We start from the raw sequence: 22,749 nt of genomic DNA, 5'->3' as shown, positions 1-22,749 counted from the left end.
TCTGTAGCACCGCATTTCGAAAGCTTCTATTCTCTTCTTGTCCAAACTAGTTATCGTCCATGTTTCACATCCATACATGGCTACACTCCATACAAATACTTTCAGAAATGAGTTCCTGACACTTAAATCTATACTCGATGTTAACAAATTTCTCTTCTTCAGAAACGCTTTCCTTGCCATTGCCAGTCTACATTTTATATCCTCTCTGCTTCGACCATCATCGGTTATTTTACTCCCTAAATAGCAAAACTCCATTACTACTTTATGTGTCTCATTTCCTAATCTAATTCCCTCAGCATCACCCGACTTAATTTGACTACATTCCATTATCCTCGTTTTGCTTTTGTTGATGTTCATCTTATATCCTCCTTTGAAGACACTGTCCATTCCGTTCAACTGCTCTTCCAAGTCCTTTGCTGTCTCTGACAGAATTACAATGTCATCGGCGAACCTCAAAGTTTTTACTTCTTCTCCATGAATTTTAATACCTACTCCGAATTTTTCTTTTGTTTCCTTTACTGCTTGCTCAATATGCAGATTGAATAACATCGGGGAAAGGCTACAACCCTGTCTCACTCCTTTCCCAACCACTGCTTCCCTTTCATGCCCCTCGACTCTTATAATTGCCATCTGGTTTCTGTACAAATTGTAAATAGCCTTTCGCTCCCTGTGTTTTACCCCTGCCACCTTTAGAATTTGAAAGAGGGTATTCCAGTCAACATTGTCAAAAGCTCTCTCTAAGTCTACAAATGCTAGAAACGTAGGTTTGCCTTTTCTTAATCTTTCTTCTAAGATAAGTCGTAAGATCAGTATTGCCTCACGTGTTCCAGTGTTTCTACGGAATCCAAACTGATCTTCCCTGAGGTCGGCTTCTACTAGTTTTTCCATTCGTCTGTAAAGAATTAGTGTTAGTATTTTGCAGCTGTGCCTTATTAAACTGATAGTTCGGTAATTTTCACATCTGTCAACACCTGCTTTCTTTGGGGTTGGAATTATTATATTCTTCTTGAAGTCTGAGGGTATTTCGCCTGTCTCATACATTGTGCTCACCAGATGGTAGAGTTTTGTCATGACTGGCTCTCCCGAGGCCATCAATAGTTCTAATGGAATGTTGTCTACTCTCGGGGCCTTGTTTCGACTCAGGTCTTTAAGTGCTCTGTCAAACTCTTCACGCAGTATCTTATCTCCCATTTCGTCTTCATCTGCATCCTCTTCCATTTCCATAATATTGTCCTCAAGTACGTCGCCCTTGTATAAACCCTCTATATACTCCTTCCACCTTTCTGCCTTCCCTTCTTTGCTTAGAACTGGGTTGCCATCTGAGCTCTTGATATTCATACAAGTGGTTCTCTTCTCTCCAAAGGTCTCTTTAATTTTCCTGTAGGCAGTATCTATCTTACCCCTAGTGAGACAAGCCTCTACATCCTTACATTTGTCCTCTAGCCATCCCTGCTTAGCCATTTTGCACTTCCTGTCGATCTCATTTTTGAGACGTTTGTATTCCTTTTTGCCTGCTTCATTTACTGCATTTTTATATTTTCTCCTTTCATCAATTAAATTCAATATTTCTTCTGTTACCCAAGGATTTCTATTAGCCCTCGTCTTTTTACCTACTTGATCGTCTGCTGCCTTCAACTACTCCATCCCTCAGAGCTACCCATTCTTCTTTTACTGTATTTCTTTCCCCCATTCCTGTCAATTGTTCCCTTATGCTCTCCCTGAATCTTTCTACAATCTCTGGTTCTTTCAGTTTATCCAGGTCCCATCTCCTTAAATTCCCACCTTTTTGCAGTTTCTTCAGTTTCAATCTGCAGTTCATAACCAATAGATTGTGGTCAGAATCCACATCTGCCCCAGGAAATGTCTTACAATTTAAAACCTGGTTCCTAAATCTCTGTCTTACCATTATATAATCTATCTGATACCTTTTAGTATCTCCAGGATTCTTCCAGGTATACAACCTTCTTTTATGATTCTTGAACCAAGTGTTAGCTATGATTAAGTTATGCTCTGTGCAAAATTCTACAAGGCGGCTTCCTCTCTCATTCCTTCAAATGGTTCAAATAGCTCTGAGCACTATGGGACTCAACTTCTGAGGTCATTAGTCCCCTAGAACTTAGAACTAGTTAAACCTAACTAACCTAAGGACATCACAAACATCCATGCCCGAGGCAGGATTCGAACCTGCGACCGTAGCGGTCTTGCGGTTCCAGACTGCAGCGCCTTTAACCGCACGGCCACTTCGGCCGGCCTCTCTCATTCCTTCCCCCCAATCCATATTCGCCTACTATGTTTCCTTCTCTCCCTTTTCCTACTGACGAATTCCAGTCACCTATGACTATTAAATTTTCGTCTCCCTTCACTACCTGAATAATTTCTTTTATCTCGTCATATATTTCATCTATTTCTTCATCATCTGCAGAGCTAGTTGGCATATAAACTTGTACTACTGTAGTAGGCATGGGCTTTGTGTCTATCTTGGCCATAATAATGCGTTCACTATGCTGTTTGTAGTAGCTAACCCGCACTCCTATTTTTTTACTCATTATTAAACCTACTCCTGCATTACCCCTATTTGATTTTGTATTTATAACCCTGTAATCACCTGACCAAAAGTCTTGTTCCTCCTGCCACCGAACTTCACTAATTCCCACTATATCTAACTTTAACCTATCCATTTCCCTTTTTAAATTTTCTAACCTACCTACCCGGTTAAGGGATCTGACATTCCACGCTCCGATCCGTAGAATGCCAGTTTTCTTTCTCCTGATAATGACGTTCTCTTGAGTAGTCCCCGCCCGGAGATCCGAATGGGGGACTATTTTACCTCCGGAATATTTTACCCAAGAGGACGCCATCATCATTTAATCATACAGTAAAGCTGCATGTCCTCGGGAAAAATTACGGCTGTAGTTTCCCCTTGCTTTCAGCCGTTCGCAGTACCAGCGCAGCAAGGCCGTTTTGGTTAATGTTACAAGGCCAGATCAGTCAATCATCCAGACTGTTGCCCCTGCAACTACTGAAAAGGCTGCTGCCCCTCTTCAGGAACCACATGTTTGTCTGGCCTCTCAACAGATACCCCTCCGTTGTGGTTGCACCTACGGTACGGCCATCTGTATCGCCGAGGCACGCAAGCCTCCCCACCAACGGCAAGGTTCATGGTTCATGGGGGGTATATTTTCATAGGTGTTCAATATTTCCCCCTTGAGTTGCACGTCAAATGTCAATGCGGTATTCAAATTGTTCCCAGACTGCAGCGAAGCATGTCTTGAGTTACAGTTTCCACTGCTACTGTTTGCGATGTCCCAGTTCAGTCATTGTTGTTGGTAACGGAGGTACATAAACAGAGTCTTTTATAAACCCCTACAAGAAATAATCACATACAGTCAGGTCCGGTGACCCTGGAGGTCAGTAATGTAAGGCTGAATCATTTGGTCCAACCGACCCACTGTTCAGTAATCCTTTGATTTAAAAATTCCCGCACTTCCAGATGCCAGTGTGGCAGGAACCATGTTAAACTCGAGAGTTTGCTCTTTTCAACAGTACGTTGTTCACATACATATCTCATATAACATAATAGCTATAATTTTTTTCCATCTGATGATTCTTTTTGGCCGCGCTGGATTAGCCGAGCAGTCTAGGGGGCTGTAGTCATGGACTGTGCGGCTGGTCCTGGCGGAGGTTCGAGTCCTCCTTCGGGCATGGGTGTGTGTGTTTCTCCTTAGGATAATTTAGGTTAAGTTGTGTGTAAGCTTAGGGACTGATGACCTAGGCAGTTAAGTCCCTTAAGATTTCACACACATTTGAACATTTTTTTTAAAATTCTTTTTGATACACCCCGTATACCAAAACCCCACAACCCAGTATCATACACAATCAGATTAAGCAGTAAAACACAAACATGCAGTTTTCAGATGCATACTTCACAGATTAAGCAGAATACTCAGACAGAAAAATGAACGACACACAGGAATTAAACTCACAAAAACAGACAGCCTTAGAGAATGTGTATGGTGGGAAAACTCACTCACAAAGTTTGTGAAATAGGTGATGGAAAACCACACCATTCACACATCACACACATAGGACACCAACACGCATTCAATAGACAAACAGGAATCCTCGCTGCTCCCCTCCCCCCCCCCCCCCCCCGGCCAAAAAAAAAAAGAAAAATTGTTGTATTCACTTACAATAATACAATTGCTACTGAGTAACCAACATATAGAGGAAACAGTGACTCTAGAAAAGATACAGAATAACCTTAATACACACGATACAGCCAGGCTCGACGACCGGGTGGAAGGGGGGGGGGGGGGGCAAAATCGCTAGGGCTCAAGCCTCATGGAGGGCCCAAGTGTCTCAAGGGTTCAGATCCCTCAGGGTACCAAGTTGGCAAATATCAGACTGCTACTGTAAAATAAATTTTGTATTATTTAATAAAAAAGAGAACTTTACCCCATACCAGCATAACCAATCTAGCTCTTCCTTTCCATTTTGGTTGTTCAGTTTTGTGAGTCATACCGACCAGTTGTATGCAGTTATATTTCGTGTTTAATCTTGAATGTAATCTTGAATGTATGTCGCGCACTAAAACCACCTTCCGACGGAGTCGTAAATGCGCTTTCTTTCAACGTCGTTGGAAATCCTACCAAAACATTTCCCCAAAAAATGTACACCGCAACAGCTGCGAAACGTCACTATAATTTGGTAAGTTTGCGAACAACATTCAAAGATAAGGCACTTCTGATTCTATCACAAGGTGACTTCACACGAAAAACGAGTATACGGAAAATATTTTGGATTCAATGATACAAAAAAACATCATAAAATATTTCCATTTCTCTACAGTCGTCTTGGAAGAATCGTCGAAGTGAAGAACTGAAATGGCATGAAAGGGTGCATTTGCTATGCACTTGCGTGTTGTAAAGAGGTTATGTTCCTCTTTTGTTGGTGTTACGAATATCCAGCTTACATGGGTACTGTCACCTGAGTTGATGTGACATTATTTCTTGATCAAAGAGGCTTGGGCTTCAGAGGTTCAGAAACTTGGAGATACAAATAATGTAAATTTCCTCGGCTTATTAGAACTGTTGAGTCAGTATGATCCAGCTCTTGCAAAGTACATTAGCGGGGCCAGAGACCGACAAGAAGTTGGAAAGCGTTTACAATCGCATTCGTTTACAGTCGCATTATCTGTCAAGTGATACATCATGTCACGTATGCCATCTTGGGACCGAGATAAAATGAAAAATATTATTCAGTTACTGTTGGTGCAACCCCTGATTCAAATCAAACTAAACAAACAACATTTATTCTGCGTAATATTTGCTTCAAGAAGGAAATTGATAAATATGAAATACCCATAAATAGTCTTCACGGGTTTGCCGCCGGATAGTGATCCGGCGGTAAACCCGTGAAGACTATTTACAACACATCCGCTGGGAAAGTTTGAAGAGTCACATGAAATACCTACATTGTGATAAGATAACAAGAGTCCTATAGCACATTTCATTTCATCAGCACTTGTGAACGACTCAGTTCCTATCGGTAGATGCTGTGGACAAGGTTATGGTAAAGGAAAAAGTATTAGAGGGTGTTATAAACGAGCTCAGACACTTCTTCTTCAGTGAAATCCTTTTGAAAAATTTCTTTGTCTGCTTATTATAGCATTATGTGGAGTACATGCAGCTGAGAGTTGTCATGAAGCAGATACACTACTGGCCATTAAAATTGCTACACCACGAAGATGACGTGCTACAGACGCGAAATTTAACCGACAGGAAGAAGATGCTGTGATATGCAAATGATTAGCTTTTCAGAGCATTCACACAAGGTTGGCGCTGGTGGCGACACTTCCAACGTGATGACATGAGGAAAGTTTTCAACCGATTTCTCATATACAAACAGCAGTTGACCGGCGTTGCCTGGTGAAACGTTATTGTGATGCCTCGTGTAAGGAGGAGAAATGCGTACCATCACGTTTCCAACTTTGATAAAGGTCGGATTGTAGCCTATCGCGATTGCGGTTTATCGTATCGCGACATTACTGCTCGCGTTGGTCGAGATCCAATGACTGTTAGCAGAATATGGAATCGGTGAGTTCAGGAGGGTAATACGGAACGCCGTGCTGGATCCCAACGGCCTCGTATCACTAGCAGTCGAGACGACAGGCATCTTATCTGCATGACTGTAACGGATCGTGCAGCCACGTCTCGATCCCTGAGTCAGCAGATGGGGACGTTTGCCACACAAAAACCATCTGCGCGAACAGTTCGACGACGTTTGCAGCAGCATGGACTTTCAGCTCGGAGACCATGACTGCGGTTACCCTTGACGCTGCATCACAGACAGGAGCACCTGCGATGGTGTACTCAACGACGAACCTAGGTGCACGAATGGCAAAACGTCATTTTTTCGGATGAATCCAGGTTCTGTTTACAGCATCATGATTGTCGCATCCGTGTTTGGCGACATCGCGGTGAACGCACGTTGGAAGCGTGTATTCGTCATCGCCATACTGGCGTATCACCCGGCGTGATGGTATGGCGTTCCATTGGTTACACGTCTCGGTCACCTCTTGTTCGCATTGACGGCACTTTGAACAGTGGACGTTAAGTTTCAGATGTGTTACGACCCGTGGCTCTACCCTTCATTCGAGCCCTTCGAAACCCTACACTTCAGCAGGATAATGCTCGACTGCATGTTGCAGGTCCTGTACGGGCCTTTCTGGACACAGAAAATGTTCGACTGCTGCCCTGGCCAGCACATTCTCCAGATCTCTCGCCAATTGAAAGCGTCTGGTCAATGGTGGCCGAGCAACTGGCTCGTCACAATACGCTAGTCACTACTCTTGATGAACTTGGTTCAAATGGCTCTGAGCACTGTGGGACTTAACTTCTAAGGTCATCAGTCCCCTAGAACTTAGAACTACTTAAACCTAACTAACCTAAGGACATCATACACATCCATGCCCGAGGCAGCACTGGAACCTGCGACCGTAGCGGTCGCGCGGTTCCAGACTGTAGTGCCTAAAACCGCTCGGTCACCCCGGCCGGTCTTGATGAACTGTGGTATCGTGTTGAAGCTGCATGGGCAGCTGTACCTGTACACGCCATCCAAGCTTTGTTTGACTCAATGCCCAGGCGTATCAAGGCCGTTATTACGGCCAGAGGTGGTTATTCTGGGTACTGATTTCTCAGGATCTATGCACCAAAATTGCGTGAAAATGTAATCACATGTCAGTTCTAGTATAATATATTTGTCCAATGAATACCCGTTTATCATCTGCATTTCTTTTTGGTGTGGCAATTTTAATGGCCAGTGGTGCACTTTTTTCGGAGTGGTTGAGCTTCTTTACAACCTGTTCAGTAGAAGTCCACAATGGTGGGTAACTCTAACAGAGTACGGGAAGTTCTTTAAATTCCATGTCTGACAACCGTTGAAGTGCTAAACTCGCACTGCAATACCAATCGCAGTTCACTTGGATAAGACTGTCATCGCTACTGAAACTCTCAGTGACTAAATTTGTCAGCTGACACACTTTTTGTGAAATGGGGTGTTTTGGATTATGTGAGATCGTTTAAGTGTTTAATCATGGCATCAGTTTAGCTAAAGTTGTTGGCAGCAATTGACTACAGAAGCAAATCACTACAAGCTCGAAATACTACCTCTGACGTTGAAACAAGACACTTTGAGAACTTATTACACGCTGGCCTTAGTGACCGAGCGGCTCTAGGCGCTTCAGTCTGGAACCGCGCGACCGCTACGGTCGCAGGTTCGAATCCTGCGTCGCGCATGGATGTGTGTGATGTCCTTAGGTTATTTAGGTTTAAGTAGTTCTAAGTTGTAGGGGACTGATGACCTCAGCTGTTGAGTCCCATAGTGCTCAGAGCCATTTGAGCCAAAATATCATCATGAAAATTGGGACGCCATTCTCCCTGATCTGAAGATGTTCCCAGTGCAATTAATATCGATCGTGAATTTCCGAAGGTGCGCACTAAGAAGAGGGAATCATTTCATGATGAAACCAAGGATGAAGTCAAAGATTTGAATTAAGAAATTTTATTCGAGGAAATGTACTTTTTCCAACTTGAAGTACCGATATGAAACAGTGAAGGTTCTAGATGAAACACTAAGGTTTTACGGAAGTACTCAAAGCTCAGGTAGGTGAGGCATGCACGTTACTTATCAAGGAATACAATAATGATATCACAACGGGTTTAGAGGAACAAATTAAATATTTGATGTGAATTCATACTTGTAACTTTGAATACGTTACTTTGGAACCATTGGAACTCTTGAATACGATACACGAGCTTAAAATTTTGAGCTTGTTTCCGATTGTATGTCTTGCTATGCGCATCTTCTACTCTCTTCCAGTGACTGCAACTGAAACATAAAGGTCATTCAGCACTCTGGCTCGTGTTAAAAGTTGTCTCAGATCAACTATATATCATCATCATCTCACAGATTTGAAAACCTAGGAAACGGAATATAATTTGGCAAGGCAACTAGACTCTGATGCTGTGATCCGAACATTTCCTGAACAAAAGGCTCGAAAAGCCCTTTGACAGTGCTCTAGGCAATTAAGTTATAATACGCTACCCATTGAACAATTCATGGCGGTTTACATGCGAGTGCGCTGATATCTATTTACTGAAGTGTGTTAGCACGCCAGGGAACGAGTGGGGACAGAACACTTCATAACGCAGCATTACTAGCACCAGATATTTCGTCAATGTACATATCAGTGTAATACTTAGCCTCCTATTTTAAAGTGAAGTGAAAGAAAATTAAACCAATTTAAAAAATAAAATTAAATGGAGCTTACATACATTTTACAGTATTTCATTACTGAGTAACATCTCGTGCCGAACTTGTAAGTTTGTCAGTTGTATCAGTTTTCCCCCTTGCCGTGTAGGTCATGGCTGAGCTATCATCTAGTTACCTAGCTGTGGTGGTTTGGGCTCCTGATAACTGTCTTCGTCACTACTTTTCAAACAAGTTTATTACCGTTCTTTCAGTCTGCTACTCTTTAAATATACTCAAAATTGCAAATATATTTATAAATATTATTTAAATTTGATACTACCACAATCTACTCTAATTCTGATTGAAAATATGTGTGGAACTCAGAAATGTGACTTCAGAAAATGTACTAGGAATAATCACATACTGGAGATAGCAAATTTAACTCTCAATGTCTCTTCTGTAATTAGAAAGCCTGTCTTTCCCTACTTCGTAGAAAAATAATGTTACGTATTTTAATACCCGAAACCAACGAAATAAATTTCACAGAAAAAATTGTGACCAATAGTAACGACCTAACTTCAATAGTCCATTTTTTCATTGATAAAAATAACATATGAAGCAAAAGCATCTAAACTCGTGAGTTATGAGCACTGACTTTTTTTTAATGGAAAACGAAGCAGTTGTAGACACTGTATTGTTGTTGTTGTTTGTTGTCTTCAGTCCAGAGACTGGTTTGATGCAACTCTTCATGCTACTCTCTCCTGTGCCAGCCTCTTCATCCCCGAATGACTACTGCAACCTACATCCTTCTGAATATGCTTAGTGTATTCATCTCTTGGCCTCCCTCTACGATTTTTACCCTCCACGCTTTTCTCTAATACTAAATTGGTGATCTCTTGATGCCTCAGAAAGTGTCCTACCAACAGATCCCTTCTTCTAGTCAAGTTGTGCCACAAATTCCTCTTCTGCTCAATTCTGTTAAGTATCTCCTCATTAGTTACATGAGCCACTCATCTAATTTTCAGCATTCTCCTGTAGCACCACATTTCGAAAGCTTCTACTCTCTTCTTGTCTGAGCTATTTATCGTCCATGTTTCACTTCCATACATGGCTACACTCCATACATATACTTTCAGGAAAGACATACTGACACTTTAATATATATTCGATGTCAACAAATTTCTCTTCTTCAGAAACGCTTTCCTTGCCATAACCAGTCTACATTTTTTATCCTCTCTACTTCGACCGTCATCAGTTATTTTGCTCCCCGAATAGCAAAACTCATCTACTACTTTAAGTGTCTCACTGTATTATTCATAAGTAATGTTTACATTCTCGTCCCCTACAACATGAGAAAATTAGGAACAATTACTCTGGTACATCTGCGTAGAAACCTTGTGCTCTGCGTCGGAACACTTCGCACTATTTCTTCGAAGGCGTCGACTTTCAGTGCAATGACATGTCTCATTCTGCATAATTTTTTCGAGAGTGTACTTACTGGCTCTGTAGTACAGGATAACACTGCATTCAACAAAGTGGGGAAACAGCTACCTCAACCTTCATTCCGCCTTCTCAGAAAATTTTTTGTATGCAAACACATTCACGTTCTTTTAACACAGAACATTCTAAATCCTTTTATTCAGTCTCTCTTTGTGGTGAAGCCTTCAGACAACAGCATCTCCCTCGCATTACTACTGCCTGAGTCTCTCTCCGACCGTCTCATTTTTCTGCCATTGATTTACGGTACATTCCACACTCTCCTCTGCCACTCATTTTGTTTTTCTTTGCCACTGCCTATGTCTCCACCATACTTTGGCAACACAAAAATTGGGGGGGGGGGGAAGGGGAAACTTATTTTTTCCCCTATACCCACGGGTTTAAAATTTCGGTCCAAATGCACGCTGTCCTATACCTACATGTTAGTTCGCCAGTCTGAGAGGCTCCAGACCCGCCCCCCCCCCCCTCCCTCCTCCTCCCCCCCCTCCAATACCTATGTATGGTGCCCACTTATTTGGTTTTCATTTCCGCTGTCTCCTCCCTCTTTTCCTCCCACTGCTTCTATCTATACACATCTCTCTTTCTCTTTTACTGCCACTGTCTTTCACTAATAAATAATCAGTATCTCCTCTGTCTTTGGCTGCCACTGCTATTGTCTTCGTCCATCTCTCTTTCTATTTCGCTGACACTTACTCTCTCTCGCCATCACTGTTTCCTCTCCCCTCCCCCCCCCCCCCCCACCTCGCTCACCGGCACTGTCTAATCTCTTCTAATCTCTTTCCAACCGTCACTGTTCCTCTGCTATTCTCTTTCAGGACAAAAAGAGCTGGTATGTCCGCATGCTAAAATTTCAGCGAGGAAGGCGGAATGAAGATCGTGGCAGCTGGTTTCTGTCAACAGTGTTTTCCTTAGGAACATATTCGCCTCTTTGTGCTCCGACACGAGCGTTTTGCCACCGGTTCCCTTCTTTTCCCTGCTAGAGCAGCATATGCAGCTTATACAAGGGTGTTTCACTTCTAGAGGCTGTAGAGGGGACTTAATAGATCAAGTTTTACATAGGAACTTACGGCCAGAAACGTCATCCAATGACGCTACACAGAGTCAAAGTTATAGACGCTGGCGCCTGTAAATGTATCTATATAGAGGGTTGTTCCGTGATGAAGATGCAAACTTTCTTGGATGATGCAGGACAAATGTATCAGTCTGAAGTGAGGGTCCCTGTAACGGAAACGTACGAGTCAAAAGTTATAAACAAAAACCGTTCTGAGACCAAAATAATGAAAAAATGTCGAGTAAGCATGTGCTCTAAAATGCAGACCTGAGGAGCTATGAGCACTTGTTCATCTTCGCTACTGTGAAACACATCTTCTCTACTGAACAAGTGTTTATAGCTCTTAAGGTATGCATTTTAGAGCCCATGTTTATTAGGCATTTTTTCTGGTTTTGGTCCATACTCCTACCACTGAAAGTTTCCTACCCTACAATCTGTTCAACAACAGTAGCGGTACGAGTATTCCACTGTCAGAGGCATCAGAACGTTTTTCGCTTATAATTTTTGACTCGTTCGTTTCCAGTACTGGGACCCATATCTCAAATTGACATTTATCCTTCTCCATCACGCTAAAAAGTTTGTAATATCATCATGGAATCACCCTGTATATAACTTTGACGTACTGTAGAGTCTTTGGATGTTGGTTCAGGACATGAGTTCTTATGTAAAACTTGATCTATTAAGTCCTCTCTACAACCCCTAGAAGTGTGTAACATGAATTGTGAAACATCCTATTTAATTCGAATTCTATAGGTCACTAAAGTTTTGACAGTTTATTTTTCTAGTTTGACACATTTATATACTTTGGTTCATAATATAAACAACAAATAAGCCCGCATAATTTAAGGTTAACACGAAATCGTTTGCTTTACATTTTTGCGTTGCTCATAGATCGCTATTCGCCGAAAACGCCCGACTTACGATTTGTATCAGAAAAGAGTAAAAACCATATTAGAAGTGTTTTACTGAATTTGTAGTCTTTCCAGTCTTACAAAATTTTTTGTAGTCATTGTAAGTTCTTTTGAATCATGTGAAGACCCTTTCTAGCCCATTTTTTGTTACTGCAGTAGCACTTTTGGCATGAAGTGCCTGCCAAACAGTGACACATGCTGACTATACACATAGTTTGGTGACTTCAGAACCCTTTCGATGGCCCTCGAACCCTTTCCTTGTGTCCGCAACGTCAGTTAATTCACCATTTACACCTCAGACAAAATGTTACGTCCATATTTTACATCGTAAGTACCACTTTCAACCTCTGGCACTTGGTAACGGATAACAATATCGAAAAGAGTTTCGAAATTCCCCGACAAAATCATCTTAAGAACATATGGTAACATTTTCGACAATCTGTCGGGAACAGAAAGTATAGAAGTGACCATCTCCACTTTTCGTACCGAAGACTCGTGGTTTTTTGAATTTTTTCAGGAACCACCATGAAGAGATGGTGCTTTTGTAAGACTCTAAGGTCGATTCTAGACCACATCTAATGCAAACCAACCAACTGAATTGCTTAATTTGCCTAGGCTGGAGGAAATTTGTAATGTTTAAATTTTAACCCTGTATTATAGGACAGCTACAGTATGCCAGCTCTTCCGATAGGTATACAAATGGTCGGTATGCCTAGGGCTATCCAAAACAATTGATCCCTTATCTCTGTGATCAATAGAATCAGAGATATGACCTCCTGAAAAACCGCGTTTTCGTCCGCTGATGTTTGGAACAAATTGGTAACGTGCACTGTCGTGCGTTATGTTTAAATCCTGTCAAACCTTCTTTAAAATAACAATAAAATGTGGTTGCTATGTTTGGAAATGAGGCTCAATCGCACATCTTTCCCCGGGCTCACCCCTGGTTCTCAGCTACTCAGCTACTGAAAGGCTCAACAAACCAAAAATTTATCGATTATTATGCAACTCTTTTGTGTCTGTTTTTGTAGTTCACATGTGCAGAAACTTTAAAACAAGATATTCTGATTACCAAAGAGTCCTAAAAAGCAAAAGCTTATACTCCAAATATGCCGAATTATTAATGGCCCACAACCATTACCCAGCAAATAAAGATAGAGAATTCCAAGAGGTTTGTGGATTGCCCCCGAAAGATGTTGATTTATTGCATTGATATTTCGACTGATAACCAAGCCGACCACCTACAGGTGAAAAATTCAGCGGAGGAAGCCTGCCTAGTTACTAGCTGAAGTATCGAGACAGGGAAGTGAATATCTTCCTTCTGAAATCGCTAAATCTTTTGAAATACTCATTAATACGAAATCTTAAAGATACACGATACATAAATAGTGACATACTTCTACAATATTTGTGACATATGCATTCTCTAAGACTGTTTGTTTTATAGAGTTTAATTCCTGGTTGTAACTGTATTGCTACCTGAGTGTTTGCTTTAATCTTTGAAGTATGATTTTTAAATCCACCGAGAACTTGTACCAAAAATTCAGCAAAGAAGAGAGTTCCCATGTATGTAAGGCAGCAGTGGAAGGAAACTACCTTTAAAAGAAAAAGAATCTCTATGGAAAAGCAGAATATTCAACGAATTAAACTAAATAACTATGCAGAAAGGAAGCACAGACAGGCGAAACAGAGAATAAGGGTAGAAGAAAATACACACACACACACCCACACACACACACACACACACATACACACACGCTCTCAGAGTTAGATAATTAGACAGCTAGAGCAAGAGAGAGACATTCATACTCGTAAGTCGCTCGAAGCACAGGGTGAAACCAGTTGAACAGAGGAAGTAGCCTCATATATAGTACGAATACATACATTGTGTTTTATAAAAACAGTGGTTAGTGAATTAGTGTTCAGTTGATAAATCATATGTACAATGTGTTTATGATCTTTTTTTTTTAATTAACTAACAAGCAAATGAAGAGGATAACATTAATAAAACTTTGAGTTCCTACGCAGAAAATAAAATTTACACAAGACATACAGTTTGTGGTTTTCGTTAGCTTCGCCCAAATTTCAGAAGAGACATGGTACAGACGTTAGCCTGCGCAGCGCAAATGAATTCCTGTAGTACCATATGTGTCGGAAAGCAGTGGGGAATCTGGGCTGCAGGACTTTTATTCGTAACAGATTTCTCACACATCAATTGACATGTTTGTACTAAAACGCAGATCTAGTGACAGTAAACACTGTCGGTAAATGTAAATGCCGTGTGGCTGGGGCCTCCCGTCGGGTAGACCGACTGGTGCAAGTCTTTCGAGTTGACGCCACTTCGGCGACTTGCGCGTCAATGGGGATGAAATGATGATGATAAGGACAACACAACACCCAGTCCCTGAGCGGAGAAAATCTCCGACCCAGTCGGGAATCGAACCCGGGTCGTTAGGCATGACATTCCGCCGCGCTGACCACTCAGCTACCAGGGGAGGACGACAGTGTCGGTTAAGCAATCATTATATAATTTGAGTTTCTTTCGTTACCAAGTTTTTCACGAGAAATTGTGACTTCTCCTTGGTATGGCGGTGGTTCCAGCGCTGTCCTGCAGTCAAGATTTACAAAACGTTGCCAAGATAGAGTGCACATTCTCTTCTGTCCCTTCCTCTTCAGTCCTTATGAAGTTGCAGGAAAGGGCTGTTCAGACACGCCGGGTTGTGAATTCCTGGTGCCTATTTCCACACAAAAATAAACATGGCTACAAAAACCCAATTACCACAAGAACACACGCTCCTGCTGCTGCACAGCTTCATCTCGCCTTAGAATGTGTGACATGTGACTAGTGACAACTATGCCAGCATTAGTCAGCGGGACACACGAGCTCTGAAGACAAGCAAAACATTTATTTGGGGAATCTTACGTAAACAACAATTTGCACCTTTATCAACCACAGAAGTTGCAGTTCTTGCAGTCAGCGTACTTCCCATATCAGGTGGAGTTTGCAGATTGCTTGATACCACAGTTTTCTGCAAACACTTAGTTTCTTGAATATTTTAGTTGTTATAATCCCTACATAAACATTATGACAAATTATCCTTTCTCATAAAGATACATAGAGCATACTATAAGCATTTGCGCTGGGAGGCATCGTCCGTGAGCTGCAATGCTCTTGTTCCATGACCATGCCAAGAAAAAATAAACATAAAACTCAAAACAGCATTTTCTACCAAGGAATAAATCTGTAAAATAAATTACCAGAAGAGATAAAAGAAATTCCAAAAATACACTTATTTAAAAAGATAGCTAAAAAGTACCTGTTATGCAATACATTTCGTACATTGAAGGATTACTTGGCTAAAACAGAGTAGGGGTTATACAAATAAATAATAATAATGATCATAAAATATCAAACATTCCACATAACACTTTCACACTATGTTTTTTTCCCTTCTTTTTTCCTTTTCTCGAAAAATTTACCCTCAAGCTATGCATTGCTCAATACACACCTCTTCCTCTTTCTGAGCTCAACATCTCACTCATTGTAAAGGGTTGCTGACTCAGTTTTTCAGGATAGCAAATGGGAAGTTGTGGTACAGAAAATGGCCCAGAGATCACCAGTGTGTATGTGTGTTTGTGTGTGTAGTGAGTGAAGTGCTGTGAATCAATGTGTTTATAGTGTGTCCAGTGAATGACAGTGAGATATGAGTGAACAGCGTAGTATTACATTATTTAATAAGTTATTTCTAAAGAAAAGTATTGTATACCAGGAGTAAATCTAATGATTGTCTCTAACCAGAAGTCTGTAAATGTATGTGTATACGAATTAGCTTATTTTAAATTGGTCTAAACTTGTACATACTTTGGCATGTCCTATATCCTTGTAAAAATAGATCTACGGATGAATAAAGCTACTACTACTACTATGAGACGAAATAATGTGGTGCGTGGTTTCTGTGGTGACTAAGATTGTCACGCGGCAAACCAACCAGTGAAAGTACATATCCCGTTTGAAAGCGCCTCGCGTGGCGCCGAGCGGTGTCACGTGATCGCACAGTAGCATCCACAGTGGGGCATCCACTGTGCGCACACGACCCCCAGTAGGCGACCGTGGCACGCTGTTATCGACCGCAGAGCCTGCTTTCTCGACTTTGTGCAACTGGACACGTGTAGACTCCCGTGACTGAAAGAGTTTTGGAATATAGTCTTGTGCGTCTGTAATAATACATCGCAAAGTTATTGGAAAATTTCTACGGTTTGAAGGATCACTTGCTTGAATTGATCGCATACATTGTGAATGTGCATTTTTACATCAGTTTTCATTTCAGCATGTAATAATGAAAGATAACCATATATGTGTTATAAATACCAGATATGGACATTATACTCTACAAACGGCTAGAAAAACCATACGGCATTATCACTACAAATATGATCGTTTTCTTAGCAATTATCGATAGTGTTTTATCGATATCTAGCACAGAACGAGAGTAGTGATAAGAAAGAGGCATATCTTTAAGCCACCTTGTGACCAAACAGTTGAAATTATACAGTGGAACGCTAGTGAAAACAACCGGAAGGTATTCGTGTTGTGTATTACAAGTGGTGTCGGGGGCGTGTGTTATTGTTTTTGTAGTACTACAGACGCCAAAGAAACGTCTGTCTCCCGCCGGTATTCTCGGCGGCGAAGGTATAGTATTCCTTTCAATATTTTCCGTGTGCAAACTGTTGGGCTCTGTTGTGCTTGTAGGGGAGGATAAGCAAAATTATCAGTGTAACAAACAGATATAGAAGCTTAATGGAAACACTCAATTGCAATAAGAAATACATCGCCACCGACCAAGTACACCCTGTTCGTAGCACGTATAACAGCCATGAGGGTGCGTAGGAAATACTGTGCTGCACGGTTTCGTCGTTATCTATTTAGTCCTGCGTGAAACTTCCACAGGAATTAGAAGGCCGATCTACTAATTCATAGCATTGTAGTGTGAGTAATTTTCCAATGATAGCTCCGGAAGACCACCTATGAAGTATTATGTTCTTCCACATTACTCAGAAGCATTTGCAACTTATGATTTCTCTGGGGAATATCTATCATCAGGGGTAATATTCTTGAGTAAACAAGAAAGAAAATAGCTGTAGCAGCACATTCATCTCCACTGCAAGAGTTTTTTTGCGGCGGTTAAATCATGTTCCAGGTCACGGAGCCACATTATGAATTTCAAAACTGCGAGCAAAAACTATATAAAAAAAAGAATTGCAAAATTACGTTTTGCGGTAGCCGCCTTTAGTCGGTATGTTTAATCTGTTGTCAGCTGACGATGTCATGTGGAACATATATAGGTTTCGGTTTCCGCCAGAGGGTGAGATCTGTCTATAATCAGTAACGTAGTTAAGTCTGCATAGAGCGCGCGAAACCGCGGATACGGAGTGGTGAAACTCTCGTGGGCTGTTTAACCAAATCCCCGCATTTGGTAGTGAAGATACTATCGTGAAAACCTGCACTGTGAAGTGCATTTAGTTAAAACTGCAAATGCATATCGCGTTTTTGCATCTATTTTTGTTGTTGGATACACCTTAACCTTGAGCTCATGCTGATAGCATAGTTGTATTTTACTACAGCAAAGCGTATTTTTGAGCCCATGTAGTGAATTGAATGAGTAGTTTTGTGTAGCTTAAGGCTGCACATATCGATGAATTGTGCTTGTAACTGCCTACTGGGTGTTTGCCTTTGGTTAGTAGGAGATTACACTGAACACTGCATTGGTAATGTCAGTTTATTTATGAAGTTATTTCTTAGGTGGTACTCGGGTTTTGGATACTAGAAACCAGTATTTTGATTTTCTAACTTGACTTTCCCCGTTATGCGTACATCTGAAATCATTTGATGCTAAACTCAGTCTTATAACTGGGATTATTCTAACCAAATTCGATAGCTGTTCAGAGAAAAGTGTTAGTAAAAAGTAATAAATAATTCCTGTTGGTTAGCGTACTATAATCAACAGCACAGCAAAAAAATTGCTGGTATTGCTCATGTCTAAAATGTAGAGTTGCCATAGATTTTGATATATATATATACTGCTGTGCCACTTCATTTTAGTATACTATAAAGTAGAGCGTCAGTTCTTTTTTCACACAGTAAAAGATTCCAGATGTTAGTGTGCCCCTTACTTGTAAATATTTTGACGCATTTAAATTGTGTTAGCTGTATTACACACATTTTTTCAGCATCATATAAAGGCTCGCTCTGTGAAACCATTACAATGAATTTTGGACACTAGTCCGGCCTTGCGGAATATGTGGATCTGATATTTGAGGATATATTTCAGAGACAAGATCGCATTTAAATACTAATTTTGAGTTGATGACCAGTTTAACAACACTTTGCTTTAATCTTCGAATCTGCAGTACGACCTAGACACACATTTCATTTGTAAACAGTAGTATTAAAATACACAACTATATTGTTTCATATATACAGGTAACATACCTCATCATTTAGAAATACAGTGCGTGTGTCGTACTGCAGATCCGAAGATGACAGCGAAGTACTGTTGAAACCGGTCGGCGATTCAAAATAAATGTTTAAATGCAATCTTGTCTATTAAGTATGTCTTCAAGTACCACAATCTGCAGATCGCCTCTGATCGGAATGTCTCCAATGTAGAAGTAGGTGTATGTATTGATATTATATATCAAGCTTTTCTGTTAGCACTGTGTACAGAAGACACATTTGAAAAGCTGTGTGCTAGGTTTTTTTTATATATTTTTTTAAAATAGATATCGTACAGATTTAGCTGTTACTCCTCTTGTGTTTTGGGCTGTGTGGAAAACAGTGTGAATTGTCTGTTGCCTAATTTTTCCCTATTTCGTGTTGTCTGCTCCTGATTTCAGTATAACGTCCTGCAGTTGTGCTGCTGATTACTGTGAAATGAAATTCATAAATTATTCATTTCACGTCTGGAACATAACAGAAGAGTGTAGTGTAGCGAATGCCTTGTTTACATTGTTATCAGGTTGAGAGATTAAAATTGTGCTGGTACTCGGACCCGAAACTGGAACTCTGACTTGGGTCGTAGTGTGCGAGAAAGTATATCTCGGCAGATTTTATTTTTGTCACTGAAGGCAAATATGAGTCTCGGAATGTAATTTGTTAGAAAAGGCTTAGTTAACGTGCGTTCCACGGCATAGTAAAAGTTTTATTCCATCATCAGATCTTTTCAGTTTATGCGCGCAAGACGCATTAAAATTGTCTCAGTGTTTCTGTACCGGTGCAATTATTGTGTTTCCTAAATTACCTCATCAATTTTCAGAGACCGTAGAATGTGGTCACATTCACCGTTACGGATTCTAGGTATTCTCAAAGGAAAAAAAAATCATGGAGTCTGATGTGTTTCCATGTGCAGTTAAAAACAGTAGCAATCGTCTAGCAGTATGCAAATGCTTTCCCACTGTGGGTTCACTAATATTTGCGTGTATATTATAAGTAAATGTCGCACTGAACATCTTAAGAAATCGTCATCTCTGTGCCATAGACCAAATTAGGATACTAAAACATGTTCAAGTGTAAGAGTAATCAAATTATTTAATTTTAATCCAAAACTGAAATTTCGATAAAACTGACTTTTTACAAGCTCAGATTACGTACTATGAGCTAGTTTAATCAAGTGTGCTAATATGTGTGTGGATTGTATACCCTTTGTACCCATGGAATATGGACCAAAGTGTTCGCGGCTCTGTCGGTAATAGCATCCGGTTGAAGGAATTTGTTAAATATCGAGGCTCCTGCACACGCTTCAGTACTGCATATTAAAGGGTGCCCACACAATAGTTTGTAGTTGGGGGGGGGGGGGCTTTGTGGCTGGACCTGGGGATACGGTATGTTTTTAATATTTTGGAAGACGAATGCCGACTTGTCAGTAGCCAAAGAAATGTTTGAGAACCAACCATGCTAAACGCCAATGTAATACTGATGTTTAAATCGTTTTCTTGAAATAAAAACACCTGAATGTGTTATATTTTATTTCTTTTCCTGAGAGATATGGGGGGGGGGGGGGGGCGCAGCCCTTGTGCGTTTTGTTCTGTTAGCATATAGGGTGACTTTTGCACAAGCATTATAAGCTATTTTCCCTTTAAAATATATTTACTAACTAAACTCTGTCTATACCACATTTTTCGTACTGCAATAGTCAGTTTCGCCGAATTAGACCACAATAAGATCTAACGCAGAGAAGAGAGGGGGTGAGTCTGACGGTAGCTATCACCAACTACGCGTCCCGTGCGCACCAGCTGTTGCCAATGGTATAGCTACCATTCTCTGCTGTATTTTTTATCTGAAAGTGGCCTAATTAGGCTGAAACTGATAATTGTACTATAAACAGCATAATCTATGTACAGTGTTTTGTTCATAGAGTTATAGAAAATAATTAATCATCGAGTCGCCTCTTGGTGACACAGTACAGTCTTTCAGTATTTATCGTCATTTTCTACTGCCGTTTGCTTAAAATATATCGCCCATTAAATAATAGTATTAACCTCTCACGAAGAATAACTGCCCTTCTTTAATTTTAGTACTTGTTATTATCTAATTTCGAACATAAGAGCGACACGTTTTCTTAAAAATTGCGTCGTGTAACATGGTGTTATTTCTCTCTCATCTTCCTCTTGTTAACTGAATCACAGTGTGCAGAGCTTTCGATATTTTGCAGTCTAATGTTAGAATGTAAGATCGAAGTTTATTAAGGCAGTGCGTGTGAGTTTTAGTATTTAAGGCAGACATGTACTCTGTGTGAATCAAGAAGCCAGCCTGTACATGTATCGTTCGGAATTAGTCATTTAGAAGAGACCGTAAGAACTTCCCTTCACCGATTTGATTTAGATTGACCGTTAGAAAATAATACGATTGTTTGCGTGACCAACTTCCGCAGTAGCTGTTAAAATCTGTTACTATTGGTTATCCGTCTTGACTGACTGCAGTGTAATTAAAAAGAATTATACCAGATGCGTTTTGATTTTATTTATAAAGCAACATCCGTGGTTATTCTACAAATTGGATACATACGTTTGTACATTTTTGCTTGTTTTAGGTTTAAAGCAGCGTTTTGTTTATAAAGTTGGTGTGGAAATTACTTACGGCGTTTGTTTCCATTATTCAGAACTCTCGTAATACTAAGGTGTCCTTGCTTGCCGGCCGGTGTGGCCGAGCGGTTCTAGGCGCTTCAGTCTGGAACCGCGCGACAGCTACGGTCGCAGGTTCGAATCCTGCCTCGGGCATGGATGTGTGTGATGTCCTCAGGTTAGTTAGGTTTAAGTAGTTCTAAGTTCTAGGGGACTAATGACCTCAGATGTTAAGTCCTATAGTGCTCTGAGCCATTTGAACCATTAAGACGTACTTTATATCGCTCCCAATTTAGGATTTGCTTTTTAAAGAGAGTTGATTTCGTTGTTAGCCAAATTTTATTGTCTGTACTGTCGCTAGTATACAAGAATTCCGTCGCCGAGCTAGTAAGCGCCTAGTTTCATGAACTGAGGTATCTGCCTCGAAACTAGCTTTTAGTCATTTTTTCTTCATTCCTCCTTGATTTTAGCAACAGATATACGTGATACACAAAACTGTGATGAGCGAGATCTGTTTATGAACATAACGAAGTTTGTTTTGCAATAAACACACTGAAAAAAAAACCATTCACATGGGAAAATGAGCGTTCATTATATTTCCTTTATGGAACAATAATTATTGTTTTCCATGTTTCTACGATCATCATCATCATCATCATCATTCGTGCAGTCCACCATAGGTTTCATATTATAGTTGTCCCATATGTAGTTACAATAATATAAGTAAAATGACTATTGATTAGCTTGAACGTTATCGTGTATCCTTATTTCCAATCTCTTTACGAAATTTTTTCGCCATTTCTTGGGATAAAGATTATGAAAATACTAAATGAGCTATTAAATATTGAAGATTTCCACAGTCATAATAAATAAGACGTTAGTATTACGTGGGAATGAAAAAAAGTATAGGCAGGGAGATTCGATCCAGAGACAGAGTTTATGAAACCAAGCACTTACTCCCTCGGTGACGGACTCCTCGAATACTAGCGCACATACAAACCATATAAGCACGCCTAAAATTTTTAAACTCGATGTTCTCGAAAACAGCTGAGAGCTGCGCCTTTCAGTTCTCACATGTTGAGGTCCTAGTCGTGCCCTACACACCCTTCCAATATGAATCAAATCGGTGAGGCGAAGTTCTTGCGGTTCCCTAGTTGGCGTAATAACTGGTAGTCACGCTCTCAAGCGAGGAAGCACGTGGCCCACCACATGCGAGCAAGGCCGACTGAAGCGTTCCCCGTGCGGCGGGATGTGCAGTGGGGAAGCGTTGATGGTTACGGCAACACCGGATGTTGCTATGGAAACGGCCTCGGCACGCGGCCGGTGTCAGGTATAATCTTCGAGCACCCACAGCTGCCCCTCTGAGTCCCAGCTTTACTAATACTGCAGCCAAACGAGAATGTATTATTGCAAGGAAGAAACGCG

General features: G+C 40.8%; 1 protein-coding gene across 1 annotated transcript in view; it reads left to right on the top strand.

The window, feature by feature from the left end:
• Nucleotides 1–16,723: 16,723 nt before the first annotated feature.
• LOC124556586 (cyclin-dependent kinase 10) overlaps nucleotides 16,724–22,749 on the top strand; it is a 114,055-nt gene continuing 108,029 nt past the window's right edge. Inside the window, exon 1 of the mRNA XM_047130555.1 lies at nucleotides 16,724–16,897. The gene's annotated coding sequence lies outside the window, so the exon portion shown is untranslated. The remainder of the gene's footprint in view (nucleotides 16,898–22,749) is intronic.

Source organism: Schistocerca americana, chromosome X (assembly GCF_021461395.2).
Source record: "Schistocerca americana isolate TAMUIC-IGC-003095 chromosome X, iqSchAmer2.1, whole genome shotgun sequence".
NCBI lineage: Eukaryota > Metazoa > Arthropoda > Insecta > Orthoptera > Acrididae > Schistocerca > Schistocerca americana.
The sequence above is the reverse complement of the archived record's forward strand: the minus strand, read 5'-3'. Positions and strand labels throughout refer to the sequence as shown.